The 24090-nt window shown below is 42.6% G+C and overlaps 1 pseudogene; it reads right to left on the bottom strand.

The window, feature by feature from the left end:
* Positions 1–218: 218 nt before the first annotated feature.
* LOC120992073 lies at positions 219–23835 on the bottom strand (annotated as a pseudogene).
* Positions 23836–24090: the final 255 nt, after the last annotated feature.

Genomic DNA, 24090 nt, shown 5'->3' with positions numbered 1-24090 from the left:
TGCCGTACATGTACTTCACTGGTCATTAAGTGACGTCCAGCTGTGACGTACATGTACTGCAAGAGTCCTAAAGGGGTTAAATCCACAATACTTTTACTCCATGGATACAGTTGACCTCAGAGAAATATCATTAGGTCATGGGGGAGATCCAGGATAAAAAGATTAGAAATAAACTGTGGCACTCCTTGTCTTCAAAAAGTTTCCTTTTTTATTTGCACCAAACAAGCAATTCAGGATAATACCACCCAAAAAATAAATCTTCTTGTTGGCTTTTTAAGGCCCACGAATAACCTAATATGTAATATGTTAAATTATGTAAAAATGTTTCTCTCCTGTGTGAATTCTTTTATGTGCCAAAAGATTTGATTTTTGGGTACAACATTTCCCACATTCCGAACATGAATATGCTTTCTCTCCTATGTGAATTCTCTCATGTGTAACAAGATTTGATTTATCTTCAAAACATTTCCCACATTCTGAACATTAATACGACTTCTCTCCTGTGTGATTTATCTTATGTGTAACAAGATCTAATTTCCATGTAAAACATTTCCCAAATTCTGAACATGAATATGCCTTCTCTCCTGTGTGACTTCTTGAATTTGTAACAAGCTATGATTTATGTGTAAAGTATTTCCCACATTCTGAACATGAATATGGCTACTCTCCTGTGTGATATCTCTTGTGTCTAAGAAGATGTGATTTTTGTGTAAAACATTTCCCACATTCTGAACATGAATATGGTTTCTCCCCTGTGTGGCATCTTTCATGTCTAACAAGATCTGATTTCCATGTAAAACATTTCCCACATTCTGAACATGAATATGGTTTCTCTCCTGTGTGAATTCTCTCATGATTAACAAGATCAGATTTTTGTGTAAAACATTTCTCACATTCTGAACATGAATACGGCTTCTCTCCTGTGTGAATTCTCTCATGATTAACAAGAGATGATTTTTGTGCAAAACATTTCCCACATTCTGAACATGAATATGGCTTCTCTCCTGTGTGATTTCTCTTATGTTTAACAAGATCTGATTTCCATATAAAACATTTCCCACATTCTGAACATGAATACGGCTTTTCTCCTGTGTGAATTCGCTCATGATTAACAAGAGATGATTTATGTGTAAAACATTTCCCACATTCTGAACATGAATATGGTTTCTCTCCTGTGTGAATTCTCTTGTGTGTAGAAAGATATGATTTTTCTGCAAAACATTTCCCACATATTGAACATGAATATGGTTTCTCTCCTGTGTGACTTCTCTGATGTTTAGCAAGAAAATATTTATATTTAAAACATTTCCCACATTCTAAACATGAATACATCTTCCCTCCTGTGTGATTTTTCTGATGTGCAACAAGATTTGATTTTTGTGTAAAACATTTCCCACATTCTGAACATGAATATGGTTTCTCCCCTGTGTGTTTTCTCTCATGTATAACAAGAGTTGATTTGTCTGTAAAACATTTCCCAGAATCTGGACATGAATACAGCACCTCCATTGTGTGAATTCTCTCATGTTTAACAAGATTTGATTTATTTCTAAAGGACTTTCCACATTCTGAACAGGAGTATGGCTTCTCTCCTGTGTGACATCTCTCATGTGTAAGAAGATTTGATTTTTGTGTAAAACATTTCCCACATTCTGAACATGAATATGGCTTCTTTCCTGTGTGACTTCTTGAATGTGTAACAAGCTGTAATTTATTAGCAAAATATTTCCCACATTCTGAACATGAATGTGGCTTCTTTCCTGTGTGACAACTCTCATGTGTAAGATGATTTGATTTTTGTGTAAAACATTTCCCACATTCTGAACATGAATATGGCTTCTCTCCTGTGCGACTTCTTGAATGTGTAACAAGATAAGATTTATATTTAAAACATTTCCCACATTCTGAACATGAATGCGGCTTTTCTAATGTGTGAATTCCTCTATGTGTAAAAAGACCTAAGCTTTTTGTGGACTCTATACCAAAGTGAAATCTTTCACCCCCTTTCTTACTTATACTTCTGGTAACAATCTGTGATTGGCCAGGAGAAGGTCCCTCATTATTATGGAGATTATAGGATATATCTGTATTGTGAAGCACTGGATGTACATTAAGAGTAATGATGTTTTCTCCTGAAGACCGCTGCAGGATATCTTGATCCTTTAGTGATGATAAAACTTTTTCCTCTGAATTCTTGCTGGGAATTTGAAATTGCATTTTTTCCTCCAAACTAGATAAACATAACATTATTATTAGGCTGGAAGTGGATTCAACATGAAGGAGAAGCATAAGCCATTCTCCTGGATTTGAGCAAAAAATTTGTAAAAAAAATCAGCACCAAAAACTGCACATAGGACTGAATTGATATTGCCTTAAAGCTAGGGATACACGGCCACTTGGATCTTTTGAGACTCTCATCACAATCACAGCATGGTGACACCATTAAAATACATTACGAGATGTCTTGCGACTTTGTCACATGACACCATCACCGTTGAGCCCTAGCTTAAATCAAAATAACGATTAATTGAATATTTTTCTGTGGTTACAATTAATGGACCGATATTTTGTTAGCGATGTGCAGGCAGACTGGGCCACCCCTCTCTGCTGTCTCCATCCCTGCAAGCAGTGGTTTCTCTGGGATATATGAAGGTGCTCTGCATAGCAAGTATACCCTTATTGTATCACTGGCACTGCTCCTTTTAATGGGAGTAACATCTGTCCCAAGGAAAAACGATTCAATCAAAGAGCGGAGGGAGTACCACCTTTTAGTGGAGGGCAATATACACTCACCTAAAGAATTATTAGGAACACCATACTAATACGGTGTTGGACCCCCTTTTGCCTTCAGAACTGCCTTAATTCTACGTGGCATTGATTCAACAAGGTGCTGATAACATTCTTTAGAAATGTTGGCCCATATTGATAGCATAGCATCTTGCAGTTATGGAGATTTGAGGGATGCACATCCAGGGCACGAAGCTCCCGTTCCACCACATCCCAAAGATGCTCTATTGGGTTGAGATCTGGTGACTGTGGGGGCCCTTTTAGTACAGTGAACTCATTGTCATGTTCAAGAAACAATTTTTCCAGTCTTCAACAGTCCAATTTTGGTGAGCTCGTGCAAATTGTAGCCTCTTTTTCCTATTTGTACTGGAGATGAGTGGTACCCGGTGGGGTCTTCTGCTGTTGTAGCCCATCCGCCTCAAGGTTGTGCGTGTTGTGGCTTCACAAATACTTTGCTGCATGCCTCCGTTGTAACGAGTGGTTATTTCAGTCAACGTTGCTCTTCTATCAGCTTGAATCAGTCGGCAGATTCTCCTCTGACTTCTAGCATCAACAAGGCATTTTCGCCCACAGGACTGCCGCATACTGGATGTTTTTCCCTTTTCACACCATTCTTTGTAAACCCTAGAAATGGTTGTGCGTGAAAATCCCAGTAACTGAGCAGATTGTGAAATACTCAAACCGGCCCGTCTGGCACCAACAACCATGCCACGCTCAAAATTGCTTAAATCACCTTTCTTTCCCATTCTGACATTCAGTTTGGAGTTCAGGAGATTGTCTTCACCAGGACCACAACCCTACATGCATTGAAGCAACTGCCATGTGATTGGTTGACTAGATAATCACATTAATGAGAAATAGAACAGGTGTTCCTAATAATTCTTTAGGTGAGTGTATGTAGTCACAGAAAATAATGCACTATAGTAATAGATGCAAACATAACATATGGACTAATCCCTCACTCTAATGATAAAATCGGAGACTCTTAGCCAATACATTTTAATCAAAACACATCTGTGCCCACCTACCCAGTGCCAAGGTGGTCTCAGTTCAGGCAGGTCCTACGCTAAACCTACCTATGCCGTTATGCATTTATGTTCAGGAGTGCAGACCCTGCACATATAGTGTGTTGCACCTAGTTACCGCTACGTGCATCAGCAGCCAATAAAAGGAGTGGCACACACACCTATATGTACCAGCTTAATTAAGGTCGCCTCTTAGATAGGTGGGGCAGAAGTGCACATGAATGCTACTCCCATTCATGAGTCTCAGATTTTATCATTAGAGTGAGTGCTTAGTCCATATGTTATGTTTGCATCTATTACTATAGTGCATTATTTTCATTGACTTTATAAATGTAGCCATGCACATCTGCATATTTACTATCATATCGTGCAGGATGTTCTGTATCTTTTATCCGTGATTTCAATATATATATGTGTGTTGTATCCTTCAGTAAACAGCAGCTGGATATGGTAGGAGTACCTCCACCAGCTTCAGCTTATTTTATATGTGAGTACCACTTGTCTTCGGAAGACCAGACTATTTCAGTGACAGCTGGGAGTACCACCCTTCTATGCAGGGCAATACACTCAGCTATGTGTAATATATAAGATAATTAAGCATTTTCAGCAGGATATTACAGGACTACCACCACCACCATCCCGAGCCGCTTCCAATGGCTCAACTAATAAAGTTTTGCTTCCCATAAAGCAGATCCTGGATTTGAGACCCAGCAATATTTCCCTAAGCACCTCCATCCCTTCCACAGGACTCCTTTCTGAAGGGCCCTTCCCTGAGGAAATCCCCATCCCTATGACGGGACTCCTTACAGTGCAGCAGAGCCGGTGAGGGGCGAGGACACGATCAGGTCAGTTACTGAGTCTGCATTTTGGTTTCTATTCTATTTCTATTAATTGCCCAGACCAAACTCCACGTGTGATCCCAGCCTTATAAAGCTTTCTTATAAGTTCCTGACAAAATCCAGGATTCTGCTCTACACCTGGTCATGACTTATATATAAACGTCCGACCATCTCTGACAACCAGCCCTGCACTCTTCCGACACATTTTACCCTTCAACACTTTAATTTAACAAGTTTATGTAAAAGGATCCGTCAGCACATTCCTCAACACAACCTGCATTCATTATTTAACAGATCTTAGCCCTGAGGATGTTGGTGGACTCACTAGAAGAATCCATGTCATAATACACATCTAGAGCTGAATTCACAGTCTTTTTTAGTGCACCTCCTCCCCTGCTGCTGCTGAAATCTCACACTGTTCAGTACAGGCTGCAGTCTCGCTGGCTCTTTGGTTAGAGAGCGCCCGTCTCCAGGAGAAGTTTCAGTGCGGACTTCCATCTGCTGCTTTATTTTACTGCACATTGTACTGAGCATGTGTGAGATATCAGCAGCAGCAGGAGAGGAGGTGCACTGAAAGGAGCTTGTCAGTTAAGCTATAGATGGTCAGAGAATGTGGATAGGTCCTGAATACAGGACTCAGGAGCACTCTTACTTTCTAGATGGGGTCATAAATGCTCATTTTAAGATCAGCCATTCTGACACAGAATTTCAAAGTAAGTAAGTACACCGGCCTCATCAGGTCTAAGAGATCTCCTTAATACTACATGTCGCCTGTATTCAGAAATTTAGTGAGAGATTCTCTAAGATTCTCTAAGATCATGCACCATGAGGTGAAGCGCACGTCTCAGGGAGAATTCACGGACATTACAATACGGTCTGTAAGGTCTAATGGCCGCACAGTCACCAGATCTCAGGTTTATAGACATCTTTTGAGTTTTTTATCTCATGACTTGTATTTTTTGATGGCACCATTTTGGGGCACATGTAATCGGTTTAGGTTTTATTCATTTTACTAGCTGAAGGACTCGGGTATATTTAATCTATTTCATTTAATGTTTGTCTGTATCGGTAAAAGATTTTGACACTATCCACTATAACAGTGACATCTACAGCACCCCGCTGCCTTAACACTGACCCCCCCCCCCCCCCCCCCCCAGTGCCCTGTCCCTTAAATTGGGACCTCCACAGCAGCCTTTTGAATATAGCACATCAGAACTTTTGAATATAAAATATATATATATATATATATATATAGAGAGAGAGAGAGAGAGACTTTGATATCCTGATATCCATGCTTAATGTCAGCCATCATTCCTTGTCTAATTTGAAAGGGCAAGGGGAGTTCAGTATCCTTTGGATTTAGAATCCCTAACTTCAGATTAACGATCTGTACAGTCTGGTCTTGTAAGAAGATGATTTAGACAGATTCAATAAAAGGCATTTACTCAGATAAGAGAATATGATGAGTTTTGATTTATTCCCAGTGAGTAAAAAGAATATAATTTCACCACATATTGTAAGGTTTATATGAATAATCACGTAAAGGGATTTTGGTTTTTATATCATTGGTTTAAATATGTGTTTTATATAACTAAGGCCTCTTTCACACGGGCGTCATATTTTTGGCCCGGATAAGAGGCGGGTGCGTTGCGGGAAAATGCGCGATTTTTCTGCGCGAGTGCAAAACATTGTAATGCGTTTTGCACTCGCGTGAGAAAAATCGCGCATGTTTGGTACCCAAACCTGAACTTCTTCACAGAAGTTCGGGCTTGGGATCGGTGTTCTGAAGATTGTATTATTTTCCCTTATAACATGGTTATAAGGGAAAATAATAGCATTCTGAATACAGAATGCATAGTATAATAGTGCTGGAGGGGTAAAAAATTAAATAAAAAAATTAACTCACCTTCTCCTCTTGATCGCGTAGTTCCCGGTCTCTTTACTTCTTGAATGATGAGCTGTGGGCTAAATGACCTGTGGTGACGTCAGATCACATGCTCCAATCACATGGTCCATCACTGTGGTGATGGAGCATGTGATCTGACGTCACCACAGGTCCTTTAGCCCACAGCTCATCATTCAAGAAGTAAAGAGACCGGGAACTACGCGATCAAGAGGAGAAGGTGAGTTAACTTTTTAATTTTTTTTTAACCCCTCCAGCACTATTATACTATGCATTCTGTATTCAGAATGCTATTATTTTCCCTTATAACCATGTTATAAGGGAAAATAATACAGTGAATAGACTGTCACCTAGCAACCATGCGTGAAAATCGCACCGCATCCGCACTTGCTTGCGGATGCTATGCGATTTTTACGCACCCCATTCACTTCTATGGGGCCTGCGTCACGTGAAAATCGCACAATATAGAGCATGCTGCGATTTTCACTCAACGCACAAGTGATGCGTGAAAATCACAGCTCATGTGCACAGCCCCATAGAAATGAATGGGTCAGGATTCAGTGCGGGTGCAATACTTTCACCCCACGCATTGCACCCGCACAGAAAACTCGCCCGTATGAAAGGGGCCTAAGAGTATGGTAATTACAGATATATTAATTTAATGTTAGAATTGAGATGGAAATTCCTAGGTAGTTTAAGAGTACCATGTCAGAGAATAGTGTAAGTTAATGATCTCTTTATTAGAAGATTTCTTGAAGGAGAATTGTGGATACAGGTGATAATAAACAAACCTTGTATCTTTACCAAACAATGACCAAGAGTGTCGAAGTGTGTGTATGGAATTAATTAGGTTTAGTCGGAGATTTAGAAAGAGACTAAATGTTTGACAAAAGATAAACTTCATTGTCTCTTTTAGATCTCTTTAAGGTTCTGTCTGGAATCTTAGTTAAAGTTTATCCCTTCTTCAAATTAATACGGAAATATACAGAAAATAGCTATAGTTACCAAGACTTTTTACATGGAGTCTTAGTGCCATCTAGTGTTAGAGTAAAATTAAGACCTAGATTGTGAAATCACTGGGGGAGGTCCTTTTAGTGATAAGTTGTTATCATTAGTTAATGATAAAACTAGACTAATCCCATTTTGGAACGGGGGCATCAGCTCTTTGAGGGGAGGTCTCTGAGAATAATCTTCCTGATCTCCATTTGATCCACCTATATAAGGGATTCATCCATCCAGCTATCCATTCGATTGACTACCTATCCAGCTATTGGTGGCAGCCATCTTCAAACCACACCGTGATAGAAGATAGGACTGGTGGAATTATAGTCCTGAACCTTGAAACTGATTTCTACTAGCCAATACACTAGGGGTAGCGCCATCCTGGGTTGTTTCACACATGGTCTATTTCAGGTGAGCTTCGGTTGCAGCCTATATCTCCACGGTCTCTTGACTTTGGTGCCTTATCACCACACCTGGTCTTCATTTATTTTGGTATGTTGTTTACCCTCCATTCTTCATCTTTTTAGCTTTTTTTCTCAACATACCATGTTCTATTGCCGTGGTTGGTTCTCAGCTGACCTTTTACTCATCTCATATTTTTGTATGTACTTGGTGCATTGGCTGGTCACTGTACTGAGCATCTTCCTATGACCTTCAAATATTATGAATTTTTGACCTGTGTGTTCTCCCAGAGTGGTGCCTTTTCCTTTCCTTCCCCTGCTCCCATCCATCTTGTCTATGGCATCACTTGTATGTATTTTTAATCATGTTTTGATATAATTTAATAAAATATTTATTCTTTGGTACTTTGAGCTCCAGTTCTCTTGTTTTTTCGCTATTGTACTCGGGAGCTTGTACCGAGTTACCTCTTACGGGTGCCCTTTGTGGTTATATTGGGTGAGCACTGTCCTTCTCTCTCCCTCGGGACACCCGGGGTCTCTTTTGTTCTTCTAGCCAATACACTGGTATAGTATTAATTTGCCTATAGTTTGTAGGAGATTAAATATAATATATATCTATATATATTTAATTAACCATACTTTGTGTATAGTATCTGTTTTGGAATAAGGCTGGGGTGTAACTGCAGTATCATTCTAAACTTTGCTCCAATCCAGGGAGATTGTAAATCGAACACGGTATCATCTCCAAGGAACTGAGTTCTAGGCCGGTATGGTTGATTATGTATATATATATATATATATATATATATATATATCTGTATTAGGGATTGACCAATATAGATTTTTTTAGGGCCGATACCGATAATCTGTGAACTTTCAGGCCGATAATTTATACAGATATTCTGTGAATTTTCATTTTTGAAAACAAAATAAAAATTCCTACACAAATCTGTTGAAAATGAATATGTTTATTGTTAACGTGTATCTTTTTCTTTTATAAATCTTTCTTTTTCATTTGTAATTAATATTTTGGTGTGTTTTTTTTTACCCCCTTAGGGACTAAAACTCTTGTCCTATTCACCCTGATAGATCTGTGTCTATTACACCAGGACACTCAGCGGCCGCATCCCTCAGCTGTGCCGACTGCTATTCCCTTGAAAAGGGATTTCAACAGAAGTGCCCCTCAGTAAGCCTATGGTGACAAGGATACAGACTTGATAAAGGGGTCCTGTGTACCCCGAAACGCGTTGTCTTTGCTAAATAAAAAATACTTTGTATCCACAATTGGGTTGTGAATTGCGCCTTGTGTCCATCCGCTCGCCACATGAAACCAGTGCAGAAAAGCTCACTTTCATATACCACAACACGCACCAAAGTGGCGGTTTGGCTCCCTCCCATGGTCAACTTGGACAATATTCGGCTGCACCAACCGAGACGGCCCCAACTCTTTTATCTCCACCAGAACTGCACTACACACAGTGCAACCAAACCAAGGTGAGTAGCAATCACTCACCCTGGTTAGGAGTATGTAACAGTATCTTGTTCACCATTACCTATGAGCGCCTTCTCTTTTCTTGTGGCCATCTAATTGATCCACAGCTATTAGGCCATGGCTTTACTTTAGCAATTATCCTGGTGACAGATTTCCTTAAAAGCTGACCTACAGTAGTGGAGATAAATGGCTGGGTTGTTATGGAAAACCCTAATTAGACTTACCGGTAATTCTGTTTCCTTGAATCCACCATGACGGCCACAATGAGAGATAACCCTTGACCTCTATAGGGGCAGGAATACACAGAGTTTAACCACCTCAGGACCGCCGAACGCAGGATTGCGTCCTGGCGGCGGCAGTGTTATTCCTCCTGGACGCGCCGATGCGTCCTCTCTCGAGACGCGAGATTTCCTGTGAACGCGCGCACAAAGGAGCGCGCGTTCACAGGATAGGAAGGTAAACTATTTGATCTACAGCCTGCCAGCGGCGATCATTCGCTGACAGGCTGTAGATGCGGGTTTTGTTAACAGCGACTGATATACCTGCTACCTGGTCCTCTGGTGGTCCCTTTTGCTTGGATCGACCACCAGAAGACACAGGCAGCTCTGTAAGTAGCACCAAACACCACTACACTACACCCCCCCTGTCACTTATTAACCTTTGATCACCCCATATAGACTCCCTGATCACCCCCCTGTCATTCATCACCCCCCTGTAAGGCTCCATTCAGACGTCCGTATGTGTTTTGCGGATCCACGGATCTGCAAAACACATACGGATGTCTGAATGGAGCCTTACAGGGGGGTGATCAATGACAGGGGGGTGATCACCCCATATAGACTCCCTAATCACCCCACTGTCATCGATCACCCCCCTGTAAGGCTCCATTCATACGTCCGTATGTGTTTTGCGGATCCGCAAAACACGGACACAGCGGATCCGCAGAACACGGACATCGGCAATGTGCTTTCAGCATTTTGCGGATCCGCATATTGCCAGAACTATATAGAAAATGCCTTTTCTTGTCCGCAATTGCGGACAAGAATAGGACATGTACTATAGGCTCTACAAAAAACGCAGTGTTCACCCAATCAGGCCTGATCTTGTGCGCACACTTGCGTTTAGTCCGCCCCACCGCACTGACAGAAATATTTTTTTTCTGATCACTGCAAAAACACAGTAAAATCACTGAGGCGCTATAAAAAGATCACTTTTGAGGGGCATGGCGAGTTCATAGAAGATTTAAAAAAAATTGACACAAGTTAGCAGAAATTGTTTTTTTTTTTTTTTTTTTTCTTACAAAGTCTCATATTCCACTAACTTGTGACAAAAAATAAAATCTCACATGAACTCACCATACCCCTCACGGAATCCAAATGCGTAAAAATTTTTAGACATTTAGATTCCAGACTTCTTCTCATGCTTTAGGGCCCCTAAAATGCCAGGGCAGTATAAATAGCCCACATGTGACCCCATTTTGGAAAGTAGACACCCCAAGGTATTCGCTGAGGGGCATATTGAGTCCATGAAAGATTGAACTTTTTGTCACAAGTTAGCGGAAAGGAAGACTTTGTGAGAAAAAACGAAAAAAAATCATTTTCCGCTAACTTGTACCAAAAAAAAAAATCTTCTATGAACTCGCCATGCCCCTCACGGAATACCTTGGGGTGTCTTCTTTCCAAAATGGGGTATTTATACTGCCCTGGCATTTTAGGGGTCCTAAAGCGTTAGAAGAAGTCTGGAATATAAATGTCTAAAAATGCCCTCCTAAAAGGTACTCATTGGAATTTGGGCCTCTTTGCGCACCTAGGCTGCAAAAAAGTGTCACACATGTGGTATCGCCATACTCAGGAGAAGTAGGGCAATGTGTTTTGGGGTGTATTTTTACATATACCCATGCTGGGTGAGAGAATTATGACAACTTTGTATAAAAAAAATGGAAAAGTTGTCTTTTACAGAGATATTTCTCTCACCCAGCATGGGTATATGTAAAAATACACCACAAAACACATTGCCTTACTTCTTCTGAGTACAGCGATACCACATGTGTGACACTTTTTTGCAGCCTAGGTGCGCAAAGGGGCCCAAATTCCAATGAGCATCTTTACCATTTCACAGGGCATTTTTTACGCATTTGGATTCCAAACTACTTCTCACGCTTTAGGTCCCCTAAAATGCCAGGGCAGTATAAATACCCCACAAGTGACCCCATTTTGGAAAGAAGACCCCCAAGGTATTCCGTGAGGGGTATGGTGAGTTCATGTAAAATTTTATTTTTTGTCACAAGTAAGTGGAATATGAGACTTTGTGAGAAAAAAAATAAAAAATAAATCATTTTCCGCTAACTTGTGACAAAAAATAAAAACTTCCATGAACTCACTATGCCCATCAGCGAATACCTTAGGGGGTCTACTTTCCGAAATGGGGTCATTTGTGGGGTGTTTCTACTGTCTGGGCATTGTAGAACCTCAGGAAACATGACAGGTGCTCAGAAAGTCAGAGCTGCTTCAAAATGCAGAAATTCACATTTTTGTACCATAGTTTGTAAACGCTATGACTTTTACCCAAACCAATAAATATACACTTATTGCATTTTTTTAAATCAAAGACATGTAGAACAATAAATTTTGAGAAAAATTTATATAGAAATGTAGTTTTATTTGAAAAATTTTACAACCGAAAGTGAAGAATGTCATTTTTTTGCAAAAATTTTGGTCAATTTAGATTAATATAAAAAAAATGTCAGCAGCAATGAAATACCACCAAATAAAAGCTCTATTAGTGAGAAGAAAAGGAGGTAAAATTCATTTGGGTGGTAAGTTGTATGATCGAGCTATAAACCATGAAAGTAGTGTAGGTCAGAAGTGTAAAAAGTGGTCTGGTCATTAAGGGGGTTTAAGCTAGGGGAGATGAGGTGGTTAAATTGTCCCCACCCCTCCACCGCCTCAGTGCTTTTACAAATTACCCCGTAGGTGAGCAATATTATGTGTGTCCCCTTTGAGTATTACTTCATACCAAAATAGAAACATATATTGGATAATATATATGCAAAAAAGAAAAAAATATATATTTTTTTATTATTATTTTTTTTGGGGGGGGGGGGAATATATGGGCCATCATGGTGGATTCAATGAAACAGAATTACCGGTAAGTCTAATTATTGTTTTCCATTTCATCCACCATGACGGCCACATTGAGAACTAACAAATACTAGGGTGGGAAGCTGCCTGCAGAATCTTTCGGCCAAAAACTAAATCTGCAGAGGCGGTAAGATTTAGGCAATAATGTTATACAAAGGTGTTTAGACTTGACCAGGTAGCCACTTTGCAAATCTTGTCTAGCGAGACACCCACTCTTTCTGCCCAAGAAGAGGCAGTAGCCCTGGTAGAATGGGCTTTTATACCTTCTGGCCAAGGTTTGTGCTGAAGAGAGTAGCTACATTCTATAGTGGATCTGATCCACCTGGCTATCGAAGTTTTGGAAAGTTTTTTCCCCTTATTTCGGCCACCAAACTAGATTAGGAGATTATCATCTATTCTGAAACTTTTTGTTGCGTCTAGATACAGCATTATGGTGTTTCTGACATCCAGGAGTTGCATCTTCTCTTCTACCTCCTCTCCTGGGTGGCTGGTGAGAGATGGTAATACTATCTCTTGTTCACAATAAAAATTAGAAACCACCTTGGGGAGAAAACCTGGATCTAGTCTTAGCACAATTCGATCCTTGAAATTTCTAAGATATTGTTCTTTACAGGAGAGTGCTTGTATCTCACTTAGCCATCACTTCAGCAAGATGTCTATCAGGAAAGCCGCTTTGAACGACAAATGTTTTACAGAGATAAGGGAGAGAAAGAAGGGTTAATTAGCCCCTCTAATACTGTATTAAGGTCCCGCTGAGGAATCTTAGATCTTAAGGTTGGTCTTAAGCTAGAAGCTGCTCTAATAAATCTCCTTATCCATCTGAGCTCTGCGAGACTAGTATCATAAAAGGTGCTTAAGGCCGATATTTGGACTTTAAGGATACTTGGCCTCAGACCTATTTCTAGCCCATTTTGCAGAAAGTCTAGAATTTTATTAATCGGCGGAGAAAAAGTGTTCGGATGCTCCTCCCCCAGCCAACTGCAAAATCTTTTCCAGACTTTGAGATAAATGGCTGATGCAATTTTCTTCCTACTAGCTTTAAGGGTAAGGATTACTTTGTCTGAAAGGCCTTGTCTTCTTAGTGATTCACTCTCAGGATCCAGACCGCCAAATTGTAGATCTGGGGGTTTGGGTGGTTTATCGGGCCCTGATAGAGCATGTTTTCACTGTTGGGTATCTGCCATGGTTCTTCTAATGCGCCCTGTCTCAGGATTGAGAACCAGCTTCTTTTGGGCCAGTGGGGAGCTACCAAGATCATCGTTGTTGTTTCCGCCTGAAACTTCTGCAGTAAGCGAGGAATCAGCGGAAAAGGTGGAAACGCATAGACTAGGTCCCACTACCATCTTATTGATAAGGCATCTATTGCCCATGGTCTGTCCCTTGGATTTATTGAACAGAATCGTCGGATCTGGGCATTTTCCCTAGAAGCAAACAGGTCTATCTTTGGTAGATCCCACCTGGCAGTGATGTCGTGAAAAATGTTGTTTAATGTCCATTCTCCTGGATCTATTTTCTTTTGACTTAGGAAGTCCGCCTCTAGGTTCTCCGACCCTTTTAGATGGACTGCTGTTAAGGAGAGAATATTTGTTTCCGCCCAGGAAAATATTCTTTTTGCTACTCCCCCCAGTGAATCGGACCTTGTGCCCCCTTGGTGTTTCAGGTACCCCACTGTAGTGATGTTGTCCAAGAGGACCTTCAGATGCCTGTTCTTTAATAGGTCTACTGCTTCTGTGAGTGTCATAAGGACTGCATTCAGTTCTCTGAAGTTTGAGGATCTTCCTTTTAGGCTGTTTGGCCAGTTTCCCTGAAAAAGATGGTGGCCTTTATTTGCACCCCAGCCTGAAGAGCTGGCATCTGTTATGACCTGAGTCTCTGGGATCTTGGGCCATTTTATGCCTTGGAGTAGCTTTTTCTCTTCCTTCCACAGTTCAGATCTATTTTGACTGTTGATGGTACCTGTATCATCCTGTCTAAGGACGTCTGCTTCCTGTCTCATCCTTTCAAGATCCATGACTGCATGATTCTTGTATGGGCCTGACTCCATGGAACCGAGTTTATGCATGCGGTTAAGTCTCCTAAAATGCTCATTCCCCCCCTGAATGGAACACCTGTGGGATTTTTGAAAGCGACTTATTTTGTTTTTGAGAGATCTTACTTTGTCCTGAGGTAGATAGATTCTGTATCCCAAACAACCTAACTCTACGCACAGGAACCTTATTTTTGCAGATGGGGCGAGTATTGATTTTTTTCGATTTATCACCGAACCTAAATCTGAAAGGGTAATTATAACTTCTTCTGTAGTCTTGAAGGTTTCTTCTTTTGAATTGCCAATTATTAGGAAATCGTCTAGGTAGGGGATGATATTGGTTCCCTTCCTGCGCAGAAAAGCGATCATTTCCACCACCAGTTTAGTAAATGTTCTGGGAGCTGATGCGATACCAAAGGGGAGGGCTATGTACTGAAAGTGATGGAGGAGTCCCCCAGGATCTCTTATTACAAATCTTAGGAATTTCTGGGAGGCCTGATGAATCGGTATGTGATAGTAGGTGTCTTTTAGATCTACTGACGTCATAAAGGCACCCTTTGGAATCAACTGAATCGTAGATGCGATTGACTCCATCTTGAATCTTTTGTATATTATGGATCTGTTTAAGGGCTTTAGGTTTATTATTGTGCAGAATGTGTCGTCAGGTTTTTTGAGTAGAAAGAGACCTGAGTAGAAACCCTTTCCCTTTTCGGAGTCTGGCACTTCTATGACTACTCTGAGTAGGTCCTGAGTACCTTGCAAAAAATTTTCTCCCACACTTATGTTTTGGATGGTAATGGAGAATCTTTCTGGAGGTGTTGAAGAGAATTTTATTCTGTATCCCTGAGCTATGATATTTAGTGCCCATGGGTTTGACGTAACCCGATTCCACTGGGTTAGAAAACTCTTCAACCTGCCTCCCACTTTGGCGTCATTGTTTATTGTTCTGTTTGTTTTGGGGATTAGGAAAGAATCCTCTACCCTTTCCTCCTTTTTGGTAGCTCCAGAGACTCGTTTTACCTTTACCCCTGTACGATCTGGATTGTAAAGGGAATTGACGAAAGGGCCTTTTCTTTATTTCTTTTTCCTCCGGAAACCCCTTCTTTTTATACGCTGCTTTTTACAGTATTTTATCTAACACCGGCCCAAAAAAAATTCCCCTGAGAAGGCAATAGAGCATAGTTTAGACTTGGACGTTTTATCCCCTGACCATGCCTTTATCCATAAAGCACTTCTAGCTGCATTGGAAAGGGCTGCATCTCTTGCGGCAAAGCGTACCGATTCAGCTGAGGCATCTGATAAAAAAAGCCGTTGCTGATTTTAACAATGGTAAGGAATTTATGATATCTTCTCTGGGGGTTTTGTTTTTTAGGCGATCTTCTAATTCTGATAACCAGATGTAGCAGCAATGTTGGTCTTTACCCCAAATATAGATGCCTCCCAAGCCTTCTTTAGTAACGAATCTGCTTTGCGCTTCATTGGATCACTAAGTTGTGTTACATCTTCAAATGGTAAGGTCGTCTTTTTGACTACCTTTGCCACCTGAATATCAATTTTAGGTATTTCATCAAAGATCTTACATTCGGCTTGATCGAAACATAGTCTGTTCCTGAATTCTTTGGACACCCCTAGTCGTTTTTCAGGATCAATCCACTCATCCAATATAATTTCTTTGATATTTTAATTGATGGGAAATACTTTTGTTCTTTTTGTACGTAAACCCCCAAACATCTCGTCCTGTATGGTACGAGGTTTGGGAATATCCTCTATGCCCATGGTAGACCTAACTGCTTTCAGTAAATCTTCCATTTCAATCCTACGCTGAGGCCGAGGACATTCATGAGGCTACCTCTGCCTTTAGACGGGTATTTAAGGAAGAACTCTTCTCAGAGGGTGAAATCATAAAGGATGATAAAAACCGGAATTAGTCTTACTGGTAATTCAGTTTCCAAGAGATCATCACGACGGCATACAAGGAGATTGACCCCTGACCTCTGTAGGGGCAGGAACAGAGAAAGGTTAAATACCCCCCTCCCACCACCAACACCAGTGCTTCCAAAATCACACAGAGCAACCCGGTGGTGAAAAAACAACAAACAATGGAGAAGGTATTACTTCATACCTTCTGGAGACCCTCCAAAAGTAAAAAAATGTAGAAATATATGTAGGGAGGGAATAACATGCCGTCGTGATGATCTCATGGAAACTGAATTACCGGTAAGACTAATTCCGGTTTTTCCATAGCATCATCACGACAGCATACAAGGAGATATACAAAATATATCAGTTAAGGGGGGGCTACGGCCTGGAGGACTTTCCGTCCAAAGGACAGATCAGAGGATCTGGAAAGATCCAGGCGGTAGTGTTTTATAAATGTGTAAATAAATAAATGCATTTATAAATGTGTTTTATAAATGTATGGCTGCTGGACCAAGTGGCAGCTTGACCTATTTCTTCCAGAGAGGTGCCAGCTCGCTCTCCCTGAGACGAAGACATGGCCCTAGTGGAATGGGCCCTAATGTTGACTGGACATGGAAGATTTTGAATTTGGTAACACAGGCAAATGGTTTCCTTGATTCATCTCGCTATAGAAGACCGGGAGGCCTTCTGGCCCTTGTACTTTTCTGCAAAGAGTACTAGTAAGTTGTCAGATTTTCTGAACTTTTCGGTAGCAGATATATAGTTTAGAACTGCCTAACGTCCAGAGAGTGGAAGGAATACTCTCTGTCATTAGAGGGGTGTTGACAAAAGGAAAGCAGGGTAAATTCCTGGCTCCAATGAAAGCTGGATACAACTTTAGGGAGAAAGCCTGGGTCGAGTCGGAGAATGATCCTATCATCCAGGACACGAAGGTAGGGTTCCCTAACGGATAGAGCCTGTAACTCACCTAATCTGCGGGCCGAGGTTATTGCAATTAGTAAGGCGGTTTTCAGGGACAATAATTTTATTGTACAATCGACAATGGGCTCAAATGGTGGAAGAGTGAGACCTGTAAGGACAGTATTTAAATCCCAGGAGGGGACATGGGAGGTGATTGTTGGACGAAGTCTGGTAGCTGCTCTAATGAACCTTCTGACCCAATGATGACTAGCTATATCTTGGTCGAAAAAACAACTTAGGGCTGAGATTTGGACCTTCAGGGTAGAGGGTCTAAGCCCCAGGTCGAAACCCTGTTGCAGGAAATACAGGATCCTTAAATGTTGGGTCTATGCAGGTGTGGAGATTTTTCGCCACTCCAGGAGCAGAAGCGCTTCCAGATTTTAGGGTAGATTGTGGATGTTACCATTTTCCTGGAGGCTCTCAAGGTAGTTATAACCTTATCTGATAAGCCCTGTCGTTTTAGAGTCTGGGTCTCAGGATCCATGCTGCTAGTTTCAGAAGCTGTGGGTTTGGGTGTAGAACCGGACCCTGATGGAATAGATCCCCCCGTATAGGAAGGGGCCAGGGATCCTGGAGGGAGTATCTCTGGAGAGATGCAAACCAGCTCCTCTTCAGCCATAGGGGAGCAATCACGATTACTGTGGCCTTGTCCTGGCGAATTTTCGGAAGTAAAGAAAACGGAGGGAAGGCATAGTATAGCTTCCAATGCCAACGGATGGCGAAGGCGTCCATGGCATGAGGTCTGTCCCTGGGGTTATAGGAACAGAATGTCTCCACCTTTGGGTTTACGCTGGTGGCGAATAGGTCCACATCGGGCATCCCGCACTTGTCTACCACCAATCTGAATGTCTCTGAGCTTAGGGACCATTCCGTATGATCGATCCTGTGGCGGCTGAGGAAATCCGCTTCCAGGTTCAGCGTTCCCTTCAGATGAATTGCAGAGATGGAGGCCACTTTCTGCCCTGCCCATGAAAATATTTTCGTTGTCAGCGTTTGAAGAGTTGCTGATCGCGTTCACCCTAAATGGGAGAGGTAAGCGATGGCATTAGTGTTGTCTGATCGCACTCTTATATGGTGAAGACGTAGTATTCCCTCTGCTGCTTTCAATGCCTCCCAGACTGCTCTCAGTTCCCTAAAGTTTGACGACTGGGATTTGATCGATTGTGGCCAGGTGCCCTGAAAAAGATGATCCCCTACTTTTGCGCCCCAGCCGGACAGACTTGCGTCCGTTACTACTTGTATTAGGGGAGTTTTCTGCCAGGGAGTCCCCTTGGATAAGTTCTCGTGGTTCTTCCACCAGTTTAGGGACTGAAGTACCCGAATTGGTAGGATTACTCGATGATCCAGGGAGGATTGACGCCTGTTCCAGATGCTCAGGATCCAAGACTGAAGAGGTCTGAAGTGAATCTGGCACCAGGGAACTGCCGGGATACAGGATGTTAACAGACCTAGCAGACTCATTGCTTCTCTGATTGAGCATGACCTTTTCTTCTGAAAGAATTAGATTTTTTCTGAAGAGTTGAGATTTTGTCTTGAGGTAGGAATACCGCTTGCCTTTGGGAGTCCAGGGTCATGCCTATAAAACAGACTTTTCTTGAGGGGGTGAGACCGGACTTGTTTTAATTTATAATCCACCTGAGGTTGTTTAGGATGGACAGAAAATATTTCAGATCCGAGTTGATCTGATAGAGATCTTCGCTGATCAGGAGAAAGGCGTCCAAGTAGGGTTCCACCATAAGTCCCTTTCTCCTGACGAAAGCAACCATCTCTACCCCCACTTTGGTAAAGACCCTCGGGGCCGATGAGATCCCGAAGGGGAGGCCTTCGAACTGAAAATGATGAATTTTTCCCGTTACATCCTGGATTGCGTACCGGAGAAAACTCTGGAAGTCGACGTGAATAGGAATATGGTAGTAGGCGTCTCGCAGGTCTATTGTACACATGAAGACGTCTTTGTTTAGGAGTGGTATCGTAGATGCAAGAGTTTCCATTCTAAATTTCGGGTAAACAATACATTTGTTTAAAGGTTTCAGGTTTATGATTGTTCGAAATGTGCCTTCTTTTTTCCTGACTAGGAATAATGTTGAATAGTATCCCAGGCCCCTTTCTGGAAGTGGAACTGGGGTGATTACATTCATCAGATTTTGGACTCCCTGCCAAAGATTGGGTTGAAAATATGTTAGCGAAAATTAGTTTGGGGGTTTTGAAGACCACTCTATTTGATAACCTGTTCCGATTATTCTGGAGACCCAGGGATTTTGGGAAATAGATTTCCACTCCTCCAGGAAACTTAAGAGTCTTCCCCCCACTCCGGCGTCATTGCTTGTCGGATAGTTTCTGGTGGGAAGAGGATTGACCTTTCCCTCTTTCCCCTTTGGGGTAACTCCAGCACCCCGACTTCCCTTTCCCCCTGTAGCTTTTCTCTTGACCGGAGGAAGAGCGAAAGGGAAATCGGTGACTGAAGGGACAACCCTTTTTTTTGTCAGCGGCTTTTTCCTAAATTTTGTCCAGGACTGGGCCGAAAACGTACTCCCCAGAAAAGGGTATTGAGCAAAGTTTTAATTTTGAAGTCTTGTCCCCGGACCAGCACTTCATCCAAAGTGCCCGTCTGGCCGAGTTGGAAAGCGCCGCATCTCTGGCGGAGAATCGAGCCGACTCAGCCGAGGAGTCTGCCAGGAAGGCAGTAGCAGATTTTAAGAGAGGAAGGGAGTTGAGGATTTCTTCTCTAGACGTTTTATTCTTTATATGATCCTCTAATTTTCCCAGCCAAAGAAACATGGATCTAGCGACGGAAGTAGCCACAATGTTAGTCTTAATATTAAACATAGCAGCCTCCCAAGATTTCCTGAGGAAGCTGTCGGCTTTACGATCCATGGAATCCTGGAGCTGGTAGGCATCCTCAAATGGGAGGGATGTCTTTTTGTTCACCTTAGCAACCTGAACATCTATTTTAGGAATCTCATTGAAGATCTTGGATTCTTTGGGATCAAATAGTAACCTGTTCTTAAAAGGAAGTAGAGACTCCCAGACGTCTGTCAGGGTCTGCCCCTTCCTCCAAAACCATGTCGCTAATGTTCTTGTTTATGGGAAACACACGTGTTTTTTTTTACTCTTAACCCCCCAAACATTTCTTTCTGTATGGAGTGGGTGCGTTGTACTTCCTCCACACCCATTGTGGATCTGACCGCTCTGAGTAGGTCTGACATATCTTCCATAGAGAAATAGAATCTGCGGCCACTGTCCACAGAGTCCGAATCGGAGACTATTTCCCCCTCTTCCCATGACTTGGCCGAATGGACGCTCTCATCCGCTATGGCCTCAGAGTCAGAAGAGGAAGGTGACCTAGCACGCTTCTTCTTGGGTTGCAGTAAATCAGAGGGATTAGCAGATAGGTGGGCCAGAGATCGAATTTCATCCTGTATCAGAGATTTAAGTTCCTCTTTCAAAGAGGGTGCTTCGTCAGGTACAATTTTTTTTATATATAATTTTTGCAAAGCTTCTTGGGATAATTGTCTGGAAGTTTGCCATTACAGGAAATACATCTGAGGGATCTCTTGACCTTTTTTTTGAGTCTCCTTGGACACCTGAAAGAAGGAGAAGGTTGCTATAAGGGGACGGTCAGAGGAAAGAGAGAGGGGGGGGGGGATCCAGAGAGGTGTACACTGGAGCCAGAGGCCTGAGGAATCCCCCAAATGTAACATCTGCACATAAAGTGGGCCCCTCAAGAGATAGAGAGGAGACCCACAACATTATCTCCAGTGATAAGCAGTTAAAGACCAACAGTAAGCCTTATACAGGAGGATCAATATTCTCCCCCCCCACCTTTTTTGCCGCAGGAGAGGGGCACCAGCAGACTCCCTGACCATGCAAAAACACCCCCTGAGGGGACTCACGGAGGATGGCGGCAGCGGTGGTTCGGTCTCCTTAGGAGAGCGTGCGTCCGTCCCAGACATCACGGCAGGATACTTTGCCCTCTCAGTTCCCCGATGGGTCAGCAGGAGAGGCAGGTGAGGGGCCCCAGACTTCTCAGGCCAGGAGCATCCATTAAAAGTCGGTGCCTCGGCTTTGAGCCGGGCGCCATACGCCGCTTACGTCACTACGGAGCGCCGGACATGATGTCACCACCTATGCGTCACAGGCGCCTGGGGCGCAACCCTGCTGAAGCCTCGGTAGGCTAGGAGGGAGCCGTCGCCCTGGGAGCAGGCCCCAGATATGACTGGAGCGAGTATTCCCATAACACCCCTGACCAGCGTTAGTACTGGGACCGCGGGAGGGCAGGGGGACGCCATGGCAGGATGCCAGCGATTTTGTCAGGTTATAAAGAAATCATTGTACAGGGTGGGCCATTTATATGGATACACCTTAATAAAATGGGAATGGTTGGTGATATTAACTTCCTGTTTGTGGCACATTAATATATGTGAGGGGGGAAGCTTTTCAAGATGGGTGGTGACCATGGCGGCCTGTTTGAATCCAACTTTTGTTTTTTTAATAGGAAGAGGGTCATGTGACACATCAAACTTATTGGGAATTTCACAAGAAAAACAACGGTGTGCTTGGTTTTAACGTAACCTTATTCTTTCATGAGTTATTTACAAGTTTCTGACCACTTATAAAATGTGTTCAATGTGCTGCCCATTGTGTTGGATTGTCAATGCAACCCTCTTCTCCCACTCTTCACACACTGATAGCAACACCGCAGGAGAAATGCTAGCACAGGCTTCCAGTATCAGTAGTTTCAGGTGCTGCACATCTCGTATCTTCACAGAATAGACAATTGCCTTCAGATGACCCCAAAGATAAAAGTCTAAGGGGGTCAGATCGGCCACTGGATATGAAAAATTGCTACATGATGATGTGTTTCCCTCTTTATGCACTGAAGCTGGCACGTTCCCTGAGTTTTTTCCAGCAAGATGGTGCACCACCACATTATGGGTGTCAGGTCCGAGCATTCCTAGATGAACAGTTTCCTGGAAAGTGGATTGGTCGCCGTGTGCCAGTTGAATGGCCCCCAAGGTCTCCCGATCTGACCCCCTTAGACTTTTATCTTTGGGGTCATCAGCCTGTCACCGCTTAGAGAGGGGGCATAAGGGGGAAAGGTTCCCTCATAGACCCTTATAGGAGACCCCCCCAGAAGACATGTTCCCGGAGAGCTGTATAGTGAGCACTAGATTATAGACATCTGACTTCTGATATCCCAGCCTCAGGCCTCTTTAACACGACCGTATGGGTTTTTCAGTGTTTTGAGGTCCGTTTTTGACGGATCCGTTGTTCCGTTTTTTGCTGCCGTTGTGTTTCCATTTCTGTTCTGTTTTTCCGTATGGCATATACAGTAGTTACATAGAAAAATTGGGCTGGACATTACATTTTCAATAGATGGTTCCGCAAAAACGGAACGGATACGGAAGACATATGGATGCATTTCCGTATGTGCTCAGTTTTTTTTTGCGGACCCATTGACTTGAATGGAGCCATGGAATGTGATTTGCGGGATATAATAGGACATGTTCTATCTTTCAACGGAATGGAAAAACAGAAATCCGGAAACGGAATGCCTACGGAGTACATTCTGTTTTTTTTTTGCGGAACCATTAAAATGAATTGTTCCGTATACTGAACGCAAAAAAACGACCTGTAAAAGGAAAAAAAATAAGTAGTGTGAACGGGCCCTAAGGTTGTTCTATAGGAATATCCTGAAGACAACATGTCCCCATGTGACTTGTGTGCAGTTGCAGGAGACCTTGTGTGTTGTCAGATGTCTCCTCAATTCTTGCCCCCAGCCTCATATATGAAATATAGAAGTAAGATGAGGAGCTTTCTTCTCCGCTGTTATTATTGGGGGATTTCTTCACTAATTTATTTGATTTAAAGGAAATCCCCAAAATGTCTGGATTTATTGTAATATCTGCTGATGAGCCCAAAATGATGCTTAACCCTAGAGCAGCAGCAGCCGGTGATCAGATTCTCCTCCTGCCCTGAAGGCACCAAGGACAGAATCTGAAGTCACTTTCTCCATTCACGATTCCATACCTGTGGTGATATCTCCTGGAATGTCCTCCTCCACCTCACTCCGACATGGTGGATCGTCCATCATCCTCTCTTCTTCATCCTCCACTTCATTATCAGTCACATCTTCCCCCTGATTTGTCATCTGTAACAATTCAGTACAATACAGCAGACAGGTGGGAAATCTAACAGATCCACAGAAGAGACCCCCCAATCTATGACCCCTCTATCACTGCAGGACCCCCCTATATAGATGTGTATAGGGCTCAGCTCCATCTACCTGAGGGTTCTCTGGGACCTTCTCCTCTGGACAGTCCTGGGAATACAGAGGATGGGGACATCTCTCTGGTGGATTTATCCTCCTGGATCCATCTGTGGAGACACAAGCACACAGTGACTGAATACATGGCCTCCTGTAGATCTGTCTATAGATCAGACTCTTCTCTCAGCTCCTTCACTTCTAGGTTTAGTGATCGGAGTAAATAACACTGAAGGGTTTCCTGATATCTCCCTCTGACAGAAGCTCCAACGTCAGGCTCTATACAGTCATACAGGGGCGGACATTGCCCAGAAACTCCATGTATAATCT

Source organism: Bufo bufo, chromosome 2 (assembly GCF_905171765.1).
Source record: "Bufo bufo chromosome 2, aBufBuf1.1, whole genome shotgun sequence".
In the NCBI taxonomy this organism is placed as follows: Eukaryota; Metazoa; Chordata; class Amphibia; order Anura; family Bufonidae; genus Bufo; species Bufo bufo.
This window is presented reverse-complemented; position numbering and strand designations above follow the sequence as displayed.